The 11,724-nt window shown below is 26.5% G+C and overlaps 1 long non-coding RNA gene across 1 annotated transcript; it reads left to right on the plus strand.

Moving 5' to 3' along the window:
* The first annotated feature begins 7,339 nt into the window (after positions 1–7,339).
* On the plus strand, positions 7,340–11,137 carry LOC109606333 (uncharacterized). Its single transcript, XR_002192072.2, has 5 exons — positions 7,340–7,424; positions 7,499–7,587; positions 8,215–8,390; positions 8,923–9,003; positions 10,857–11,137. It is a non-coding gene; the product is annotated as an uncharacterized LOC109606333 (long non-coding RNA).
* Positions 11,138–11,724: the final 587 nt, after the last annotated feature.

Consider the following 11,724-nt stretch of genomic DNA (forward strand, 5'->3'; position numbering starts at 1 on the left):
GTAGTTTAATGTTTTAATATTATTTTATATACATTTATTTCTAAAATAAATGTTTTTGAAAGCTTTATCAACGAATGTTTCCTCCTCTTCCACATATAACAGATAACATTCGACATGACATGCTAAGTACAGCAAAATTTATTTATTACGATACCTCCCATTACTTAATAATGGGAATTAGGTAGTCTTATTAGAATATAGATTTTGTTTTATAATTTTATAAAATTCAGTCATGAGTTCTCAGCCTTTGTCTGGTTACTGTGTCAAAATTTGTAGCCATCCTTCATGTTTCAATTCATATTATAGTGATGTTCAATTTGTAATATTAATCATGTCTGTGAAGGTCATATTTCTCTATAACAAGAAAAATTCGCCTTAATTCTAAAATAGTTCCTTTGCCACCACTACTTTTTAATGTTTTTAACAGTCATTGCAATCCTCCTTCCAATAATTCTTCTATCAAAGATGATGTTAGTAGTTTAAATTTTTGTAGTCTTTCACCTATTCCTGAATCAAATGTTTCCATTCTGACATTCCATTCAATTAATCACTCTTACAGACATTCAGATAATTTTCATCATCAACTTTCTTTTCAAAGTAAGCCTTTTATTAATACCAATGTGTTAAATTTTCTATATGATCATTCATATTGTCGCACTATCACTAAAAAAATTTCGGAACAGGCTGGGAATATATGTAGGCTGCATAAGTTGCTTATATCGGCAATATCTAAAATTTCTAAATTAAAATATCGTTGTAATAAACAAAAGTGTGATATTGATAGTCTCTGCAGTATCTTTAAAACAGGAAATTTAGAAAATCATTGTGATCACTTAAATGATGTCACCAAAACATTCACATCTTCTCAATTTTGAAGAAAACTGACCATGCCCTAGTTTTCATGATTCGATGGTTGTCTGATAATTGGAAAGAAGTTGTAGCATACCATTTTTCTTAAGGTACTGTTCCAGTATTAATTTTAAGTCTCTAGTTTTCAAGAAATTGGTTTAAATGTTATAGATATTATTTGTGATCAAGTACAAATAAGAGTACATTGAACTATTTATCTAACGAAGATTTTCAAAATTCAAGTTTATTTTAGTTTGAAATAATTGGTCCCCGTATATATAAAATTGCATATTGACATCGAATTCGAAAAAGGTAAATTTGCTGAATTTGAATATATTATCCAATTTTTTATTCTAGATAGGTCTAATGGTTCCAACGTGTCCTAAATTAATTGATCAGTATTTCGAATTTAAGAATTTGTACATTAAAATGAAAGTCTCTTTTACAGTTCATCAACTTAGTCATTCTGTTACTTCTTGTATTTTTTCCATGGTTTCTAGTAATAAATTGCTACTTATACTCCTGAATTTGTACGTACGATGAACACTCTATTTGATTCAATAAATGACATGAGCGTTAAATGTAATAAAAATTGTAAACTATAAACATGTCATAAATTTTTATTTAAATTCATATCTAGATTCCTCTCAATCGCATAATGATGAATATAATAGTTTAAACGCAAAATCGATACTATGGTTAGAAAAAATATTACTAACCAGTATAACTGAATTAAGGGCTATCATTTCTTTATGGCACACTTTACAGAAGTCTCTATAATATTAAATCAAGATCCAATTGAAAATTTATTTCCACAAGTTTGTCAACACGGTTTCTTTAATACTAAACAGACATGCCACCAATTTATTGCAGTTTTAAAAGCAGTAGTTCTAAATAAATTAAATCACCTAAAGATGATGATGGAGATTCCTTAGGGACATTTTCTGAATTTATTTCAGATTCTGTTCCGTTCTGTTTCGAATACCAATGTTTGTATTTTCGAGTTAGAATTAATAAATGTTGAAAATTATTTTAATGGAAGTAGTTCTTATGTAGGTGGGTATGGAGATCTCTTAACTTATATAACTTTTAAAGAGTATGATAATAAAAATAATAAATTAATTTACCCCAGCGATTTATTAATTAATTTTATTTCAGTCATTCATATTGAATAATACAAATTTTTAGATATTCGTGCTCACCAAAATTCTTAATTTTAAAATCTATTTTTCTAAAATTTCTGATCCTTACAAAATTTTGTTCTATTCGTCATTGTAACATAAATGTAATATTTTGTATAATTGTATCACATCAACCTTATATAAATATCTTAAAGATAAGTTGAGTTGAGTTTTTCAGTGTGTTTATCTGTACTTGCTGTATATGCTGATTTTAAGATTAAAATGTTATTTATTTATTTTTGAGTGTTATTATTTATTTATTATTGTATATATATTTATTTCAAATTGTTATTTACTTCCTATTATGTATATAGTGGTTTATTTGATTTTATGTTGTTATTGTTGTTGAAGATATTTAATTTGTTGTATTTGTATTTATTTATTTTTGTTATATATTGCATGTAGTATGTAGAAGATTGATGTATATCTTTATAATGTATAATAAATAATTTACAATAAAAAACGATTTAAAAATTAAAATTGAAGCATGTTAAACAGAGAGGTTGATGTATTTAATTTTGGAATACGGAAATAAAGCATGTAAATAGTAACATAACATTGTACATATCTAACGTACCGTAGTATATGTTCGCTTTTATAGGTTTTTTGGTTGAAGAGCGTGGTTAAATTTAGAATTAAAATACACGTTGCGTTTTTCGAGACGCCATTGTGTCTATCGTTTATTGCACTTTATTCGTTATACAATATTGCCATCAGTAACAAAATTAAAACATAAACTCTTTTAGACACACCAACTGAAAATTAAATTATATTTTAATGTTACATTTAAAAGAATATACTTCGTTCACTCCCTTCTTTTTTATATACTTACTATTTTTAACTTACTTAAAACTATAATAACAATAGTACATAATCTATTGTTCACATCAACATATTGATATTTTTTTTCTGAGAAGTTTCCTGTCTAACTGTCTGATTCATTTCTATCAAATAGCTTATGAATTTTATTTTAGATAAAATGGAGCAAGAAAAGAGTAAATAAATACACAAGAAGTAACAGAAGTTGTCGAAAATAAAACAAAATTAAATAGACGCTATTTTAGAGAAGGTAGCATTGTGTCTATAAGCAAATTAGAGACGGTAAACACAAACTCAAAGGAGAATCTTTAGTCTGAAGTAATATAACTATATCTAAATAATAAATTATTTATACCTTTTACAGATGCCCATCAGATTTCACGTAAGAAAAACTTGCATCCCTAATTCAGTCAAACTGCCAGCCTCCCTTTTACCTCAAGGTGTCTCAGATATCCTGCCTTAAAGAAATTTCCATTAGCTACCATGTATCAAAAATAAAAATTCCCTTTATTATAAATGTAATTTAATATAATAAAATGTGTTTACTCTATATTCCTACTGGGTTAACTTTTTATAAATTATGTAGCCACTTTCAGTTGTCATTTATAATCAAATAACTCAAAAATATGATCACCAAAAAAGAAACTTAGCTAAGACCAATGTAAAACTTTTGGACATCTATTACAAATTAAGCAAGACAGATCGTACTTTCATACTTGAAGAAAGGTCTGTACTTGCAAAAGGTGGAAATTTTGCCATTATTTCTCCTCAAATACCGATAGAGGATATATTTGCTAGCACTTATGGTGTCATTAGAACATTATCTGAAAATATAGTCCAGGAAATCCGCATGAAAACATTTAATATTCTAGAGAAAACTAAGCCATCGACAAAGCATCCAACAAGTGAGGAGTGTCGAGCGATCATAACTCAGATCTTGGATAATTGTATCATAGTTCTCCTAGTAAATAATGGAAATGCCATTATTATAATGAAGTGTGAGGATTATAAAAACAAGGATGAAGAACTCCTTGATCCGCACAAACTATCAAGAACTGACTAAAGATCCAACACAGAGGAAAGTAAGAGAAACCAACCTCCTGATAAAGAAAACGTCTGTACCAACAGACATTCAAAAATAATTAATCAAGTCAGAAGCCCATCCACCTCACTTAGATGGACTAGCCAAAATACACAAGGATAACATACCACTTCGATCCATTGTTAGTACTCCTGGGTCACCAACATATAACTTAGTTAAGTATTAAGTGGACCGGAATTAATATCGATAGCGACATTATTTTCTGGTCCATCCAAATGACTACAATCTCATGTCAGAAATAACCCAATCTTTATCAAAGATATCATTCACTTTATTGACATATTGAAGAAGTTACGTCTTGATATAGATAATAAAATGGTTAGTTTCTACGTAGTGTCACTCTTCACCAAACTTCTTAACAGCATTTCAAAAATATTCAAGTCAACTAATAAAATTTATGGAAAAGTTTGAACAAAACATGATTAAGACATTGAAACACAAATCTTCTGTTTGGCATTGTTACGTTACGTTAAAACTTGTTCTGTTTCTAAAACTCTTAACATAACAACATCAAATTTGAGAAGGAGAAACAAACCTACAGCCAATGATCGGTATATACATAACAAGGGCTAAATCTTTTCTCCCATATATATCTTGTACTGATCCGAATTTTGTATTTAAATTCCCGCTACCGGTGATGTATTTTTTTTAATTCAACCAATATCCGATAATTGCTCAAATCTGGTACGCGAATCCGCAAGATATCAAGATGACCAACGGAGATATTTATATCAGTTTTTTAAAAAAACTATGAATATTGTTTTTATTTATATATATTCAAATATTATATTAAAATGTAATTACTTTTTATTGTATATTGTTTAGAGATTAGAGTTAATTAATGGAAGAGTAATATTGCATTAATTAACTCTATTTCTTCTTCTTCTTTATTTTCATTGTTTCATTCTTTTCTTCAAGTTGGTAATAGGAATGGGTAGTATGACACTTACCTAGTACGATTCGATCTTTTAGGTTTCAACTGTTGAACTGATAAGACGTCGAGAAGAGTAATAAAATTTGGGTATGAACATTTATATTTATTATATTTCTTGTTTAAAAATGATAATAATATCTGTATTTGTTCAATTTGTTTAAATGTTGAGTTTTTAATTTAGAATCCTTTTTTTTTTTGTTAAAATAATGTGTCAAATTTGCACGTGTCTTTGTTAAATTTGTCCGCCATGTTGAATTTCCATCATAGCATAATCTTTTCAATTATTTTATTATTTCTTTATTTCAGACATTTAATATTTTTGCAAATTTTTTTTATGATATTGCATCATTTTTTTTACGCATTCAGAATGGGGTTACTAGATCATACTGAACAAGGTTTCCTAATTATTCTAGTTGGACACGTTTTTATTTCTTTGTAATTTTTTAAATTCTAATAATGCCTCGGTTGGTACCATTACAATCTAAAGTTACCGATAGAATTCGTAAGGAAATAGAAAGGGTCATAATTGAACATTTATAGTTTTAGTTAAGCTACTATATTGTTTTTATAAGCAACAAGTATACAAGTTTTGGCTTCTAGGATTCTAATTACGTGTCGCACAGTGATTCTATTTTTCTATAATTATTCAAGGGATTTGTTAAAAAAGTAGTTTACTTTGCATAATACATTTAAATGAATTAGATAATTATAATTCAATACTTCTATATATCTTTTGATAATGGTATTTTGTAGTAACTTTTACTTCTGTATTTTATTTTGTTTGTTAATTTTCTTATTATTTTTTATTGTTAATATATTTAAGTTTATCATACTTTGAGTTTTAATCTGATAGTCACATATTCTAAATAGTAGAGAGTACATATTAGTGTAACGGGTAAGATGCCAATTTAATTACCTAAGTTGGTTACCGGTACTACTTTCGAAGTTTACTGACTACACGTTTCTATGTAAGTTCTAATTCTAATCTCACTAACCTTTGATTCCGTTGTCTCTCAACGTCTTAGTTACTGAGTTTTGGTGATTTCAAACGTAGAGCTAGAAAGTGTGTAAAGTGGCTCACACTCTTAACAACTCACATTTGCGTACCTAACCCAGATAATTAGAATATACTTACTTGTTTTTTTAGAATATAGCAAATAAAATTCAAATTAATGAAAATAATCTATCTATATTAACAAACAAAAATAAGAAGGAAAAAAGAAAATGAAATAACAAATAAAAGTATTAAAATTAATGAATAAAATTTAATGAAATAATAATCGAAATCTGGCAAAAAGGTTGTTTGATTGAAGTTACGATTATAGAAAATCTGATTTATAGAAGTTGATACAAAAGACACAGATTAAGCAAAAATAGTAAGACTTATGCAAGTAACAAAACACACAGACAAAAGAACAAAACAATCACAGGTAATTTCTGTATGTAAACGGACAGAAAATATCGTTATGAAAGTTTCGAATAAAATCTGTTGAAACTACTGCAAGTGGGGGGAGAAAAGGTGGGGAAGTACGGAAATCTCCCCAACAACGATTCTGTTCTAACCAATAGGGTTGTTAAAGCATACTTTTCAGCCCTGAAAAACATTGTTGCCAAATTGATCGACATGTTTCCCTGTTATGTGAAAATTACCTCTACTCTAAATTTTACATATTTGGTCTAAAAAATCTTAATGTGATTCAAAATACAATACGTTATTTCAATTATAATTACAATTCTGCTATTATTTGCATAAGGAAAAATCATTGTACTTGTAAGTAAGTTATACATGTATGTTTAATAATTTAGTAACCAACATACAACAAAAACAACCAGTCAGCATAACCCTACCAGAACAGTAACCTAATTGATCTTCAAGATTACTAAAATCATCGAATTTATGTTTAAGTAAACCAATAGCACGTGATATATATTAAAGAATTCGTTCCATTGATGTAATTGCTGAGAATTTAGTGCATCTTCGGGGTAAGTTTAATTATGTCCTATGTCATTTATTTTCTTTTTATCAAATGTTATCTTTACCCAGAAGTGTAGATAGTATATTATCGGAAATTACACATGGTTTATTCTTATTCAAATATGAAATTGTTAGAAATTAATTAATAATTGTTGATGTGGTGCCATCTATGGATCACGTTGATTGTTTAATGACTTGTTGCGTTTAATATTTTAATGAAAATCGTTATTAATAAACCGTTTTTTATTGTGTAATTGTTTATTTGTTGTTGATTATTGATAAACTGTTATTTATTGTGTTATTGATTATTTAGATTATTTGATTTGTTGATTATACGCCGCCATCTCCCGGCGAAGGGACACAGCATTGAATAACTTTCACATATTTCTTTTTAAACAGATAAGTAATTAAATAATTTGATATATGTAAACATGCTAAGTCATCAGATGAATGCAATGCCAACACTTGATTGAGTATTTATAAAATAAAAAATCTAGGCAAATTTGTTTATAAATTTTTATGTTTTTGAATATTTAAAAATTGAATTGGACTGCACTGTAAAATGTTAGTCATTTTAATCATCTGAAGTAACTATAAGCTAAACATTAGTTACATACATACGTGATTTATTGTTTTAGGTGGAAATGGCTTAAAAGTTTTCAAGGACCTAACTGGAAGTTTTGTGAAAGAAGTAATGGCGACAATCTAGTATTAATTTTTTTGTGAGGTAAGTTAATACTTATCCATCTGTGTTCAAAACGGAAATTTAATTTGAGTGTTGTTCAAGTTTTAAATTACTTTACATGGAAAAAATGGAATAAAATACAAAAAATGAAATTTAAAAACTAGATTTAAATAATTATATTAAAATATTTAATTTGAAAATGAACTTCTGTGATGATGAAAGTAAACTAATAACCAAATTATTTTCGATACCCATACGATACGATATTTATGCCATTGATTAAATTTAGTGATGGATAAGTTATAGTGTATTCAATATTTGTCAGTGATGTTTAATTTATTCAATTAGTGTTTGTCTAAGTTTTTATGAGACTATGTTGCATTAACTAGAAGTAATGGATGCTTTGGTGTCTTACTTTTATATGTAATATATGGACTAATATTTATTAAATTAACATAAATATTCAATATTAGTAAATATTTTGCTTAAGTCATACAAATTTATATGAAATATTAGAATATACAACGACCCAAGAATTATTAGTATGGATTGATATGGTTTCTGTGTTTCATAAATTACAAAAAATTGTCAAGATATAGTTTTGTGATATGTATTACAACTGTTGTTTTAAATTTTAATAGTTTGTACAGTATTTATGTTCTATTTTAGTCGTGAGCTGTGAAACAAAGAAGACTTCCAGAATGTCATAATTTAGCCAGGACAAATAAGTGACCAAATTGGGATACTGAACTACAGTAATTGTGCTAACTACGAATTAAATTGGTCAAAAATACATATGAAACACACTGTTAACTTTACAAAATGTGTTAAAATGATATCTCAAGGTAATTAATGCAAATCCGTAAATAAAAATTAGGCGATTACGTTAATTAAAAATCATTTGGTGTCATATTGTTACTAAATATTTTTAACATTAATTTTCAAAAAACATTCAAATGTTAAATTTAATTTTTACTTTCAACAACTTTTGAATAATTTTAAAAAAATATTTATTTAATCAATAATAATTTCAATCAATTATTTAATTTAATTTAATGTACATCTTAATTAAATTTAAGTGGACTGGGGTAGACTTCAAACATTTTTAAAAATTCCTCATAGGTTTAAACTCACATACAGGATTAAATATACAAAAGACAAAATTACAGTTATGGTTATCTGATTTAATATTAATGCAAAAAAAAATTATACCGACTGGTTTGTAATTTTTATGTTTTTGAATATTTAAAAAGAACACTGCATTTTGAAATGTTGATTGTTCTTATAATAGTCACCAGAAGAGTCCTTCCAACCTCACTATTTTAATGCAAACTGTAGGTTAGTTATTGTACATTCATACACATTTTATTGTTTTAGATGGCAATGTCTTAAAAATTTTCAAGAAACCAACTGAAAATTTTGTGAAGGATTATGTAAATTACAAATCAAGTAACTAAGGTAAGTGAACATTTATTCTTCAGTTTATGATGCAAAATTAATTTGAATAAATGGAAAAAATGGAATAAAATACTAAAAATTAAATTTAAATTCTAAGTTTAAACGATTATATTAAAAAATGGCAATAGACCTTTGTCTGTAATGATTGAAGTAAAATAATGCCAAATTGTATTTTATTTTAATTAGTGATAAATCAATAATAATTTCAATCAATATTTTAATTTTATTACAAATGTACATTAAATTTTACTAGACTTGAATTAACTTTGCAAATATTTTTAAAAATTCAATCAATCAATTTCTTTTAAAATACTTGTGTGGTGATTAAACTACAATTTCATTCTTAAAATAAAATTGATTATATTTACACAAACACAAAATCAATTAATATTATAATTGTTTATAGAAGTACAGTTGTATAAAAAATATACAAAAGATGAAAATAAATTTTGTAGTGATGTGGTTAGAGTAATATTAACTGTTATATAGATATGAAATTACTTCAAAAAAAAAAGAGAGAAAATATAAATTCTTCTGAAATATAAACATAAAGTAAAGCAACTTTTTTAAAATTTAAATAATGTTTGTCCTGGTTATTATGTTCAAACAATGTATATTGAAAATTGTATCTTTGTTTTCGGTTGGCAAAAAGTACAGCAACTTTTTAGTAAATTTCACTAGTCTCTACAAAATCCACCATAATTTTTAGTTTTACAGTATACACCAAAATATTTAGTTAGTTTTTTGATTTGCAGCTAATACATTTATTTTTAATTCAAGAAATATTCACCTATATGTTTGTATACAGTGTGTTCATAATTAGTATAAATTATATTAGATTTGCATACACAGGGCGGTAGCAATTTATATATTTTTTAAGTTGCTTTATTCTTTGCCAATACTGTAGTTATGAGTTTTGTTAATTTGAAAGACATTAATTTTCACTTTTTACATATATATATAGTTATGTTAGATTAGTATAATATATTATATTGCATACATCTTATGTATAAACATTAAACATTAGAAACATTTGTTTAAATCATGAGACTTTATGTTAAATATTAAAAACAAACTTGATTAATTTTAAATTTTCTAATGTTACAAGAATTTTATGAAAAGTAAATAGATAAACAATTATTTTCAGAATAAATGAAGGTTTTTGTTAAGATGTCTGTTATACTCATATTTAGAGTTTAAGTAATCGTTCTAATGCATGAAAGCCTATTTGATGTATCTTTGTTAGTTTCAAATATAATAATTTCACTTTTTGCATAAATACGGCCATTTTAAGTTAGTAGAACATTCTACTTATATCTAAACATTTGATTAAATGATTCCAATTTATGTTAAATATTAAAAAAAAAATTTTTGAACATGTGAAAACTTAAATTAAAGTTAAAATTGTTTATGGGACAGTCAATAATAAAATAATGGAATATTTAAAAAAATTGCCAAGCTCTAGTTTCTTAGTGTCACAGAAAAATATTAAATTTGGTTAGCATTGAAGATGAATATTTTATTAAAAAATTATGAACAATTTATTTGGAATTTTTGTCAATTACTTATAATACATATTGAATATATTTATTTGTTCTTGTTAATTAAAGATTTAGATTTAAGTCTAAAATTGTCTTTAGTTAGATTAGTTTTATTTATGTTTTTATTTGGTGTCTTATAAATTAAACTAATGGTTTGAAATTAAATCGGGATTTAAATGCTTATTATATCTTAATATAAAAATATCCAAATCTGAAATTTTAATAATTGAAAATATTTTATTGATATCAATCTCATATATTATTGTTTATCTGTGTATAGTCGTGTTGTTAATGTAATAATTATTATTTCAGGTATCATGACCACCTGTTCCGAAAAATGAGGATTGTTTATGACATGATTTTCTGCACTCATTATCACAAGATTTAATTTACGAAATCATCCGAAGGAAGCAACAGAATAATATCAGATATTCGACAATTCTGCAACACAACATACATTTACAATTATATTGTGGGTAAAATAATTCACATATCCAATACGTTACTTAATGTAGGTAATATTTTAAGTAACATAGCAAATATTTTATATTTAATTGCTTGATTGTCAATATTAAGGTTTATAACCTGCTGCTCCGTGAACATTAGGACTGATTATTTGATAAATATTCATTATGGGAGGTGTAGGTCAGTCCTTAATCTCTTCTTAAACTGCAAATAATTTCAATATGCTGAACTAGTGATTACTAATTTTTCATATAGCATAGTACAAAATTAAAGCGATTTTCATTTTTGACTTCCTTAGCCGAGTTGGACACTTTTTGGCGGGAGAAAATCTTTACTAGTTTGATCATGTCCGTTTCTATTTATTCCTCCAGGATTATTTTGCCTTCCACTTTATTGAAGGCGTTTTCTAAATTTAGAAATACCACCAAGGCTTGTTCACCGGCTCTTTTTGCTGCTCTGACATCATTCACCAGATTTTCTATCGCATCGATGGTGCTTATTTCTTCTCTGAATCCATACAGCACATTGCTTCACCTCTTTTTCTTTCCCAACTCGTAAACTAGTCTGTTATTGACAAACTTGTCTAGTACTCTGTCCAGCGCTGGGAGTAGCGAAATCTTCCATAATCGCCAGACACTGGTTCCGTATACGGTCCCGGTTATATATATATATATATATATATATATATATATATATATATACCACTGGTGGAATA

Source organism: Aethina tumida, chromosome 6, assembly GCF_024364675.1.
Source record: "Aethina tumida isolate Nest 87 chromosome 6, icAetTumi1.1, whole genome shotgun sequence".
In the NCBI taxonomy this organism is placed as follows: Eukaryota; Metazoa; Arthropoda; class Insecta; order Coleoptera; family Nitidulidae; genus Aethina; species Aethina tumida.